Below are 11,481 nucleotides of genomic sequence, written 5' to 3'. Positions count from 1 at the left end.
CCACAAAGCAGCTCAGTTGGGCCTTACCTGGTGACGTAACAATAGTTTAGTATGAGAATAGGTTTTCCCCTTTTTTGGGAACAAAACAGGTGTTAAGATGTTAAAACACCAAACTTATAATATATGGCATTGTCTTTGAAACTGATTGGTCCACACCAGAGACAGCTTTCTTTTGAGCCCAGTTTAAAAAATTGTGTTAGACCAGAGGATGCATATATTATCATGTATGTTTTTATTTGCAAAAACATACTCTGGAGACGTGATTCAATCTTGATTGTAAGCTTTCGTGACTGCAGGAATCCAGACTCTTTGGTTCTTTCGGTAAAGTCACGTAGGTATAAAAATAAAATAAAAATAATATATCACGACGTTTCGATCGCAACACAAGCGGTCGTCCTCAGGCGATGTAGCTGCCAACATATACAACCTCTTGTTGTAACACCTCTCTCGCGGTGTTCTTCCTGGTTCAGCAGTTCCACTGCTGGATATTTTTTTTTCCGCCTGAGGACGACCGCTTGTGTTGCGATCGAAACGTCGTGATATTTTATTTTTTATTTTATTTTATTTTTCTACCTACGTGACTTTACCGAAATAACCAAAGAGTACAGACGTGATTCCTTGTAAAAGGTTTCAGTTTGGTGTTTTAACATCTTGACACCTGTTTTGTTGCCAGAAAAAAGGGGAAAACCTATTCTCATTTTGGGACTGGCAAAGGAGTAGTTTAGTAAGCCGTACACCAGGCATGTCCAAAGTCCGGCCCGCGGGCCAATCACGGCACACGGTCAGATTTCATACGGCCCGCAGCTTCGGTCTTATAATGTGTTATTTATGGCTCGCTATCTCTGTCAGAATAAATAAATCATAAAACTTCCTCCTTCCGCCACACGGTGGCAGCACCATTCTAATGCCCTCTGGCTTTGCATACGTGCCGCGAACCCTTCTCGAATTATTTCTGCCATGGCGATTGCAGTTGGAATTACAATACTTCTTCACTGGAAATCGAGGCAATTGTGTTTGTCTAATTTGTAAAGAGACGGATGCCTTTTTTTAAGGATTTCAACATAAAGAGACACTACAAGACTAAACATGCTACAACATACAACAAGCTAACAGGGAGTGACCGCGCTGAAAAAGTGAAGCAACTCCGTGCTGCTCTGCCATCGCAACAGCGATTCTTCACGCGGGCCGGTGAGTCAAAGGAAAACATCACCAAAGCCAGCTACGAAGTGGCCATGTTAATAGCTAGACATGGCAAACCTTTTACTGAAGGTGCATTTATCAAGACTGTCATGAAAATGGTGGAGAACATTTGCCCTGAGAAGAAGCAAGAATTTATGAATGTTTGCCTGGCATGCAACACTGTGGCACGGAGAGTTGACATATCGTCAGATATTCAGAGACAACTGGGGGACAGGGGAGTGGCTTTTGATTATTTCTCATCAGCCTGCAATGATGCATCTGACACTGCACAACTAATTATTTTTTTAAGAGGAGTTGATGACAACATGAACGTGACAGAGGAGCTGCTTGACCTCAAAAGCCTTAAAGGGCAAACCAGAGGAACAGATTTTTTCGTTTCTGTTTGTGAAGCTGTTGATATGAAACTACCATGGAGTAAAGTTTCTGGGATCATTACCGATGGTGCGCCTGCCATGGCTGGTGAGCGAAGTGGATTGTCCACACTGATCTGCAATAAAGTCAGCGAAGAAGCAGGCAACGCTTTTAAACTTCACTGTATCATTCACCAGCAGGCTGTCTGCGCCAAACATCTCAAATTTGACGATGTTATGAAACCAGTTGCAAAGGCAATCAATTATATTCGCTCTAAAGCTCTATACCACTGACAGTTTCAGCAGTTCTTGCGTGACATCCAGTCTGAATACGGTGACGTAATATATCACAACGATGTGAGGTGGCTAAGTCGGGGGTCCGCACTGCAGCGATTTTTCTCTCTCAAAGAGGAAATTGGACATTTTTTGGGTGAGAAGGGACAACCAATGGAAGAACTGTCCGATCCTGTATTGTTGGCAAATCTGGCTTTTTTGGTTGACATAACGAAGCATTTGAATGCGCTGAATGTTAATCTTCAAGGAAAAGATGCAGTGGTGAGCCAGCTATATGCTCACATCAAGGCCTTTGTAACCAAACTGCAACTTTTCCAAAGACACTTGTCCCAAACAGAGCCCTGCACTGCGCACTTCCCAGCTTTGAAAGAGGTCATTGACAGTTTCCCACAGGACAACATCGGTGCGCAAATGAAGAGTTATGCAACAGCTATCGCATCTCTTTCTGTGGAATTTAACAAACGCTTTCGGGACTGTGCAGTTATTGAAAAGGACATGTTGCTTTTCTCTTCTCCCTTCTCCGTGGACCCTGATGATGCTCCTCCACAGCTGCAGCTAGAGCTCATTGAGCTGCAGTGTGACGATGAGTGCCACGGAAAACACCAGCAGTGTTATCTTGTTGACTTTTACTGGCAGCTGGACAAAAGCAGGTTTCCAGAAATGCGGTCATTCGCTAACAAAATGCTGAGCTTATTCGGCTCCACATATTTGTGTGAGCAAACATTCTCAGTCATGAACTTAAATAAGAACTGATTGAGGTCAAGGATGAGTGACTCCCACTTGCGTGACATTTTACGCATCTCAACCACTGCCCTCAAGCCAGACCTGGTCTCTTCACTGAAATCTATATCTCAGTATCACCCTTCTCATTAGTATCAGCAAGTTATCTGTTCCTTGATCAATCTGAAATTGAGTGTTTTGAACGGTATCATCTGTCACTATTAACAGTGAAAAGCCTAAAGCACACTTGTTTTATTAAACTCTTGAATAAGATTTGGTTATAACTGTTGATGTTATGCACCTGTAGATGTGACACAAACTATTGCTTTCTGAAAGATCTTGTAAAAGGCAAGGGCAAAATTCACTCATTTTAAAGTTTAATGATAACAGACCACTTTGCATTACTTATAACTCCTGTTTAAAATGTTCATGAGGTAAAGATATTTAACTCATGGAAATTTAAAGTATTCTATACAGTTTGTTCAATGTTATCTGACTGAATGAAAGGCAGAATTGAGTTTTTAGAGTTGTTCACGTCTGCCTGAGTGACTTATATTTGGTTACATTGTCATTTGAAAAATAAAGGTAATTGTGACAATGAATTTTTTTTATTACAGTGTGTGTTTTCACGTAACTTTTGTGGTAAAAAAATGTCGGAAGGAACTATTGTCTCCCGGGCATCTTCACTTTATCAAATTTGGCCCTCTTTGCAAAATGTTTGGACACCCCTGCCGTACACGAACGACCCTTTTTTACCAGCACAACCGAGCAGCGCCGATGGGCCGGGACTGGCACGAAGCTCCGGCCGCTTTTCCACTACAGAAGCCGAGCCGTGCCGCCACTGCCGTCACGCGCGCGGTGAGCAAGCAGAGACGCGTGCAGGGCGACGCCGCGCCACGCTCGTGCCATTCGTCATCGGCCATGGTCAATCCACTGCTGGATGAAGGCCTCCACGCAGCACCTGCACACGGAACTAATGTCACTCCGTCTCCTCCGCGGACGTCTCGTAACCGCCTCCGTTGGAAGTGTGAACGGATCCGGGTGAGGTGCTGGGGCTGCTGCTGGTGTTGGCGGTGGCGGCACCACAAGCGCGCTGGCTGGCTGGCGAGTCAATGGGCACCGGTGGGGAGCTGCTCACCGCGGCGGAGCGGGCGGAGTGGCCGTCCCACGGTTGGGGCAGGCCACGTAATGACCCGGCCACAATAGTTTTTGTTGTTGTCGTCGTGTACCCCTCTACCACCCGACGGGTTTTCAAGCTTCCGCACATAGATCACGTGATCGAGTGTGTACGTGGTCACCCCTTCCCCTCTCTGCGCTCCTCACCTCTGATCTATAGATCTCTACTGCTCTCTCTCTCTAAACTTGCTGAAGCCTTCTGCAAACCACGTGATCTGTATGTGGCCACCGCGACTCTGAACCCCTCTCCCCACCTGCTGTGAAAACAAGCCGCTCCTCCCACCTCCCTTCTCTCTCGTCCCATCTTCTCCATGCAGCATCTCTCCCTAGACCCCCTCTGATCCCCTTTCTCCGCTCATTCTTCCTTCGTTCTCCTCTCATTCCCCATCCGTTTTTTCCTCTCCGCTCCAATAATCTGCTGTCCCTGTCTGGGGGGGGGGGGGGGGGGCTGTTCAAACCTAACACACGGGCGAGAAGCCGTGCATGTGTGACGAGTGCGACAAGACGTTTTCTCGCGCTCTGCCTACATATATGGATTTTTTTTATTTTCCGCTTGTGTGTTAAACTGTGTGTACCCCGGAGATGGCAATTCTCCTGCTGTGTATCCTACTGCTGTCCCTCCCGGCCATATCGCGTGCCACACTCAACTCTACAAACAGCTACCCGCGTTACTTTGCATCCATACTTGTTGCTCGATTTGCCACTACACCTGCTAATGAAACAGCTTATAGACATCTTCTTGGTTCTTTCGGTAAAGTCACGTAGAATGGAAATAATAAAATAATAAAAATAAAACATAATAAAATAATAAAATAATTCTCACGACGTTTTCGCCACAATGCAAGCAGCCGTCCTCAGGTGAAGAACAGGTCTGTCGAGAAGACAGAGTCTGAATGACACACTCCAGGCTTGGAGCGACTATTTAAGCTGGGATGGAGGGGGGAAGGGCGCCTTGACAAAATAATTGGCATATCAAGAGGAATTTAGCATATTTATGGGAAATGCAGATATGCGATTAGTATTACTTGTGAAATGGGTAGGAGGTTTTGGCGGATCCTGTTGAAGGAACCTGTTGAGGAGCCTTTCAAAATCATCACCTTACCCTACATTGCTGGGGTCACAAAAAATATCTCCAAAATCCTGATAAAACACAAGATCCAGGTCCGATTCAACACAGTACATAAAATCCGTGATCTGGTCCCGTCTGTAAAAGATGTGGTTCCAGACATACAGTACCCTGGCGTCTACAAACTAAGTTGCCTCTGTGGTAGCAGTTACATTTGTAATGCGAGCAAGGACAGGGTCGGCGCTGCCTCCGCACCACTCACATGGGCCGGTGTATTGGAGAGGCAGAGCCTGGTCGTCGTGGTGAGTGTGGGGGTGGGGGCGGAGACAGGGGTGGTATGAGAAGGTGGAGTTTGGGTCACGTGAGAGAGACGGAGGAGGAGCGGGGAGAGAAGAGAGTGAACCACGGAGGGAGCCACGCTGGCGGTGGAGGGAGAAGTGGCACCGTTGCCACGTGGTCAGGGCCGATAGGCGTACTGGGGTCCAGCGTGCGTGGGCAGCGGAGCGTGCGGGACCGCACGGGGAGAGAGAGAGCCAGCAGCGTGTGCGGGGTACCTGAAGGACGAGATGGGGCCCATCCAGCGGTTCGCCATCTTTGTCCGGGTCCTCCGTCCACGCAGCCATCTGCTCCCAACGGCGCAAGCTGAACTTTCGTCCTAACACCGAGCTACCCAGCGGGACGTCAGCAGCCCATGACTACACATGGGCAGCGAGATGCCCATTTCTTGCGACAGTTCAACCATCCTCGTAAGGATGAGAGGATCGAAAAGATCGGCGGAGGAATCGGGGTAGGCGGCCATCGCGAGTGCCAACAGCGCACCGCGATATACGCCAGAGGCGTTTCCTCGGGTCCCCGACGCCGCTGCATAAATTTCCTGTGAGCGGCTGATGGCGGCTCATAAACCTCCGCCATCTCAGCGAACGCGTCCTTCAGCGTCTTCTTCTTGTCGGCCGGGATGGAGCGGAACACCGCCAACGACACGTCGTCCAGCAGTGTAAGCAAAGCGCCCAACACCTCGGCCTCCGTCCACTGCACAGATCGAAAAGCGAACTCAAACCGCCAAGTAAAGGCACTCCAGTCACCACGGGCAACAAATTCCTTGATGTTGGGGAGGCGATGGCTGCGGCCACCGTTGTCATCTTTGGGTGTGCCCACTCCCTCCACCAGCGTGACACGCGGCTCCACCAAAATGGCGGCCACAGGCGGCGCGGCCGTGACCGTGCCCAAGATGGCGGGTTCACTCCACTCGGCGAGCGTAATGGCGGCCGTCTCCTCCGAGACCCCCCGAGGGAAGCCCTGGTCGTCCGCACTCGGCACCACATCCCGAGGCAGTCCCGGGGCAGCAGACGACGCGACCAATGTGACGAGGCTCAGCAGCACCGCGCGGAGAGATTCAATCTGCTCTGCCACCCACGGATGCGACTCCGCAGCCGGAGTCGCATCTGCGCCGGCCTCTCCACGCAGCGCGGCGCCCAGCGCAGCAGCGGTCGCCGCAAGTGGCGCCATCGCCCCCTGATGCAGCAAGCTCTGGTCGAGAGAGTCGTCGTCCAACGGCGGATCCGGTGGGTTCTTCTTCTTGAGGTGCCTGGACATCGTTGTTCTTGGCCCAAGCGGTCTCAAAAGTCACTTCTGACACCAATGTAATAAATTCGCTCCGGACGATATCGTGTCTTTTGTCTTTTCTTTATTCGTTCTTCATTCCACAGCTCATTCACACTCTGGGTTTCTCTTTCCCCCGTTACTCCATTCGCTCGCTGCCTCGCTCCCTCATACTGCTGGTTGACGGTGTCTGCCACGTGGCCGCTGGCGTGCCGGTGGCACAGACGTGGTCCCTCCTCAGCCCCTCTCCACACTAACCCGGAGCTGTCTCTCTCCACCCCTTATAACACCTGGCCCACGTGATACCATGCAGCCAATCATCAGCCTCACCCCCTGGAACCTTCCAGATGTTGCTATGCAGCCACAGGGTTATGCCCCTGGCTCGATGTCCCATTGGCTGCCGGCAGAGCCTATCACCATGGCCCAGTTACTCCCGGGTGCATCCTCATATTACACTGGCAAGACCAATTCAGCAGTACTGAATTCAACTCACTTGGTCTCTCTAGTCAAGGACATTTCACTGTCCCCTGATGATGTCCTCGTCAGTTTTGACGTGGTCTCTCTATTCACCAAGGTTCCAGTGCCAGACACCACAACAATAATTGAAGACTTAGTCCAACATGGACTGAACTCTGATGTCCCTGCACTGGTTAGGCACTGCCTCACCAACAAGTACTTCACCTGGAATGGTACCTTCTACAAACAAAATGAGGGCACCCCTATGGGTTCCCCCTTGTTACCAGTGATAGCCAATGTTTTCATGAAGAAATTTGAGACAGACGCCATCCAGACATCCACCCTGTGACCTTCCCTGTGAAAGAAATATATGGATGATACTTTCGTCATTTGACCACATGGCCTACCAGCATTGAACCAATTTCTCGACCACATTAACTCCATACACCCATCCATCAAATTCACCATGGAAGTGTAGAAGGATGGCAAGCTACCATTCTTAGATGTTCTGTTTGAGAGAAGGTCCAATGGCTCTTTGGGATATTTTGTCTACAGGAAGGCCACCCACACAGATTCCTATCTGAAGCCTGATTCCCACCACCATCCGGCAGAAAATAATTCCTCTAAACACAAGATCCAGGTCCAAATCAGTACAGTACACAAGATCCGTGATCTGATCCCATCTGTAAAGGATGTCATTCCTGACTTACAGTACCCTGGTGTCTACAAACTGAGTTGCATTTGTTGTGACTGTTATATCGGGGAAACGAAACGACATATCTGACCGCATTCGCGAGCACAAGTCAGATTTGAAACACGGTAGGACGGATTCTTCTGCAGTGGGTTCTCATGATATTGTTTTCTCCGATACCAAAGTACTCTGCAAGCCGTCTGGATACTACCAAAGATTTGTCCATGAAACATAGACATAACTTCAACCGAGAGGATGATTTCAAATGAAGCAATAATTGGAAGGATGTCATTAACCAAGTTAAACTTTAGCTGCCTTATAGTTTACAGTTGTAGTGACATAAGAAGGGAGGGGCTGCTGGGGGCTCTGGGACCCTGGGCGGGCCAGGCGCTTAAGCCTATTGGCGCCAGGCGTTGGGTTCCCAGGCGCTTAAGCCTCTTGGCGCCAGGCGTTGGGTTCCCAGGCGCTTAAGCCCCTTGGCGCCGCCAAAGGGGGGGGCTGTGTGTGCTCTGTGGGATATCTGGGGGCGCACACGGCCCCACCCCTCGTTGGGGACTAGGCATAAAAGGGGAGCTCCCTGGACGATCAGGGCCAGTCGTAGCTCAGGACCCAAGACACAAGACCAGCCATCTGAGGACCCTGGGATGTTGTGAGAGCCAGTGGTGGGACTCTGGAACTCCCGACTCTACGACCTTGTGAGGGCGAGTTCCAGAGCGTAGCCAGAGTAGAGTATCTAGGCTGTGTACCTAGGCTGTGTACCTAGGCTGTAACAGAGTATCAGGAGTATTGGAGAGTTGGAGAGTTGGAGTGTTGGAGTGTAATAAAGAAGTTACCTCTACAAGTGTCTCCGGAACCCGTTAGACAGTCATATCCATTGTTGCAGTCTTTTACTCCCAGCTTTATACACCACCATCATAAAGAAATGTTGATGTACAACGGTGTTTCAATAGCGCAAACATTGTCCCCCCATCCCACTCTCCCCCCCCCCATCCATCGTACAGGCACTCTACTCACCCTCCCCCCGAAATCACAAAGATAAAGATGTTTATCTATCGGCTTAACTCAGCGAATCCCCTGCCCAACCGCCCGCGACTCCACACGGCCTGCCGAATGTTCCCCTCCCCCACGACTCCTTGGCTCCTCCCCCCCTTAGTACCGGAAATAACCACGTGTCTCTAAATAGCTCTCTTTATACGCTACAGTAATTTGCTGGAGCAGTCACACCTGATGACGGAGGCTTGTGTTGCTTCCGAAATGTGATTTAATTTAGTTGTTTTCATTTTTATTTTGTTTTCACCTACGTCACTTTACCGAAAAAACCAAAGAGTATAGGGACATTGGCTTAGTTGTAATGTTAGTTTAATAACACTGGCTTAATTGTAATGTTAGTTTAGTAACACTGGCTTAGTTGTAATGCTAGTTGAGCACCTGGCTCTGTCTGTGTGTGCTCTGGGAACCTGGCTTTGTCTGTGTGTGCTATGGGTACCTGGCTTTGTCTCTGTGTACTCTAGGCACCTGTCTTTGTCTGTGGGTGCTCTGAGCACCTAGCTTTGTCTGTGTGTGCTCTGGGCACCTCGCTTTGTCTGTGTGTGCTCTGGGCACCTGGCTTTGTCTGTGTGTGCTCTGAGCACCTGGCTTTGTCTGTGTGTGCTCTGGGCACCTGGCTTTGTCTGTGTGTGCTCTGGGCACCTCGCTTTGTCTGTGTGTGCTTTGGGCACCTGGCTTTGTCTGTGTGTGCTCTGGGCACCTGGCTTTGTCTGTGTGTGATCTGGGCACCTGGCTTTGTCTGTGTGTGATCTGGGCACCTCGCTTTGTCTGTGTGTGCTCTGGGCACCTCGCTTTGTCTGTGTGTGCTCTGGGCACCTGGCTTTGTCTGTGTGTGATCTGAGCACCTAGCTTTGTCTATGTGTGCTCTGGGCACCTGGCTTTGTCTGTGTATGCTCTGGGCACCTGGCTTAGTCTGTGTGTGCTCTGGGCACCTGGCTTTGTCTGTGTGTGCTCTGGGCACCTGGCTTTGTTTGTGTGTGCTCTGGGCACCTCGCTTTGTCTGTGTGTGCTCTGGGCACCTGGCTTTGTCTGTGTGTGCTATGGGTACCTGGCTTTGTCTGTGTGTACTCTGGGCACCTGTCTTTGTCTGTGTGTGCTTTGAGCACCTAGCTTTGTCTGTGTGTGCTCTGAGCACCTGGCTTTGTCTGTGTGTACTCTGGGCACCTGTCTTTGTCTGTGTGTGCTCGGAGCACCTAGCTTTGTCTGTGTGTGCTCTGGGCACCTCGCTTTGTCTGTGTGTGCTCTGGGCACCTGGCTTTGTCTGTGTGTGCTCTGGGCACCTGGCTTTGTCTGTGTGTGCTCTGAGCACCTGGCTTTGTCTGTGTGTGCTCTGGGCACCTCGCTTTGTCTGTGTGTGCTTTGGGCACCTGGCTTTGTCTGTGTGTGCTCTGGGCACCTGGCTTTGTCTGTGTGTGATCTGGGCACCTGGCTTTGTCTGTGTGTGCTCTGGGCACCTCGCTTTGTCTGTGTGTGCTCTGGGCACCTCGCTTTGTCTGTGTGTGCTCTGGGCACCTGGCTTTGTCTGTGTGTGATCTGAGCACCTAGCTTTGTCTGTTTGTGCTCTGGGCACCTGGCTTTGTCTGTGTGTGCTCTGGGCACCTCGCTTTGTCTGTGTGTGCTCTGGGCACCTCGTTTTGTCTGTGTGTGCTCTGGGCACCTCGCTTTGTCTGTGTGTGTGCTCTGGGCACCTGGCGTTGTCTGTGTGTGCTCTGGGCACCTCGCTTTGTCTGTGTGAGCTCTGGGCACCTGGCTTTGTGTGTGTGTGCTCTGGGCACCTGGCTTTGTCTGTCTGTGCTCTGGTCACCTGGCTTTGTCTGTGTGTGCTCTGGGCACCTCGCTTTGTCTGTGTGTGCTCTGGACACCTGGCTTTGTTTGTGTGTGCTCTGGGCACCTGGCTTTGTCTGTTTGTGCTCTGGGCACTAGGCGTTGTCTGTGTGTGCTCTGGTCACCTGGCTTTGTCTGTGTGTGCTCTGGGCACCTCGCATTGTCTGTGTGTGCTCTGGGCACCTCGCTTTGTCTGTGTGAGCTCTGGGCACCTGGCTTTGTCTGTGTCTGCTCTGAGCACCTGGCGTTGTCTGTGTGTGCTCTGGACACCTCGCATTGTCTGTGTGTGCTCTGGGCACCTCGCTTTGTCTGTATGTGCTCTGGGCACCTCGTTTTGTCTGTGTGTGCACTGGGCACCTCGCTTTGTCTGTGTGTGTGCTCTGGGCACCTGGCGTTGTCTGTGTGTGCTCTGGGCACCTCGCTTTGTCTGTGTGAGCTGTGGGCACCTGGCTTTGTGTGTGTGTGCTCTGGGCACCTGGCTTTGTCTGTCTGTGCTCTGGTCACCTGGCTTTGTCTGTGTGTGCTCTGGGCACCTCGCTTTGTCTGTGTGTGCTCTCGGCACCTGGCTTTGTTTGTGTGTGCTCTGGGCACCTGGCTTTGTCTGTGTGTGCTCAGGGCACCTGGCTTTGTCTGTCTGTGCTCTGGTCACCTGGCTTTGTCTGTGTGTGCTCTGAGCACCTGGCGTTGGCTGTGTGTGCTCTGGACACCTCGCATTGTCTGTGTGTGCTCTGGGCACCTCGCTTTGTCTGTGTGTGCTCTGGGCACCTCGTTTTGTCTGTGTGTGCTCTGGGCACCTCGCTTTGTCTGTGTGTGTGCTCTGGGCACCTCGCTTTGTCTGTGTGTGCTCTGGGCACCTGGCTTTGTCTATGTGTGCTCTGGGCACCTGGCTTTGTCTGTGTGTGCTCTGGGCACCTGGCTTTGTCTGTGTGTGCTCTGGGCACCTGGCTTTGTCTGTGTGTGCTCTGAGCACCTGGATTTGTCTGTATGTGCTCTGGGCACCTCGCTTTGTCTGTGTGTGCTCTGGGCACTTCGCCTTGTCTGTGTGTGCTCTGAGCACC

Source organism: Lethenteron reissneri, chromosome 55 (genome assembly GCF_015708825.2).
Source record: "Lethenteron reissneri isolate LAM-NWPU_2019-01 chromosome 55, ASM1570882v1, whole genome shotgun sequence".
Taxonomy (NCBI): Eukaryota; Metazoa; Chordata; class Hyperoartia; order Petromyzontiformes; family Petromyzontidae; genus Lethenteron; species Lethenteron reissneri.
This window is presented reverse-complemented; position numbering follows the sequence as displayed.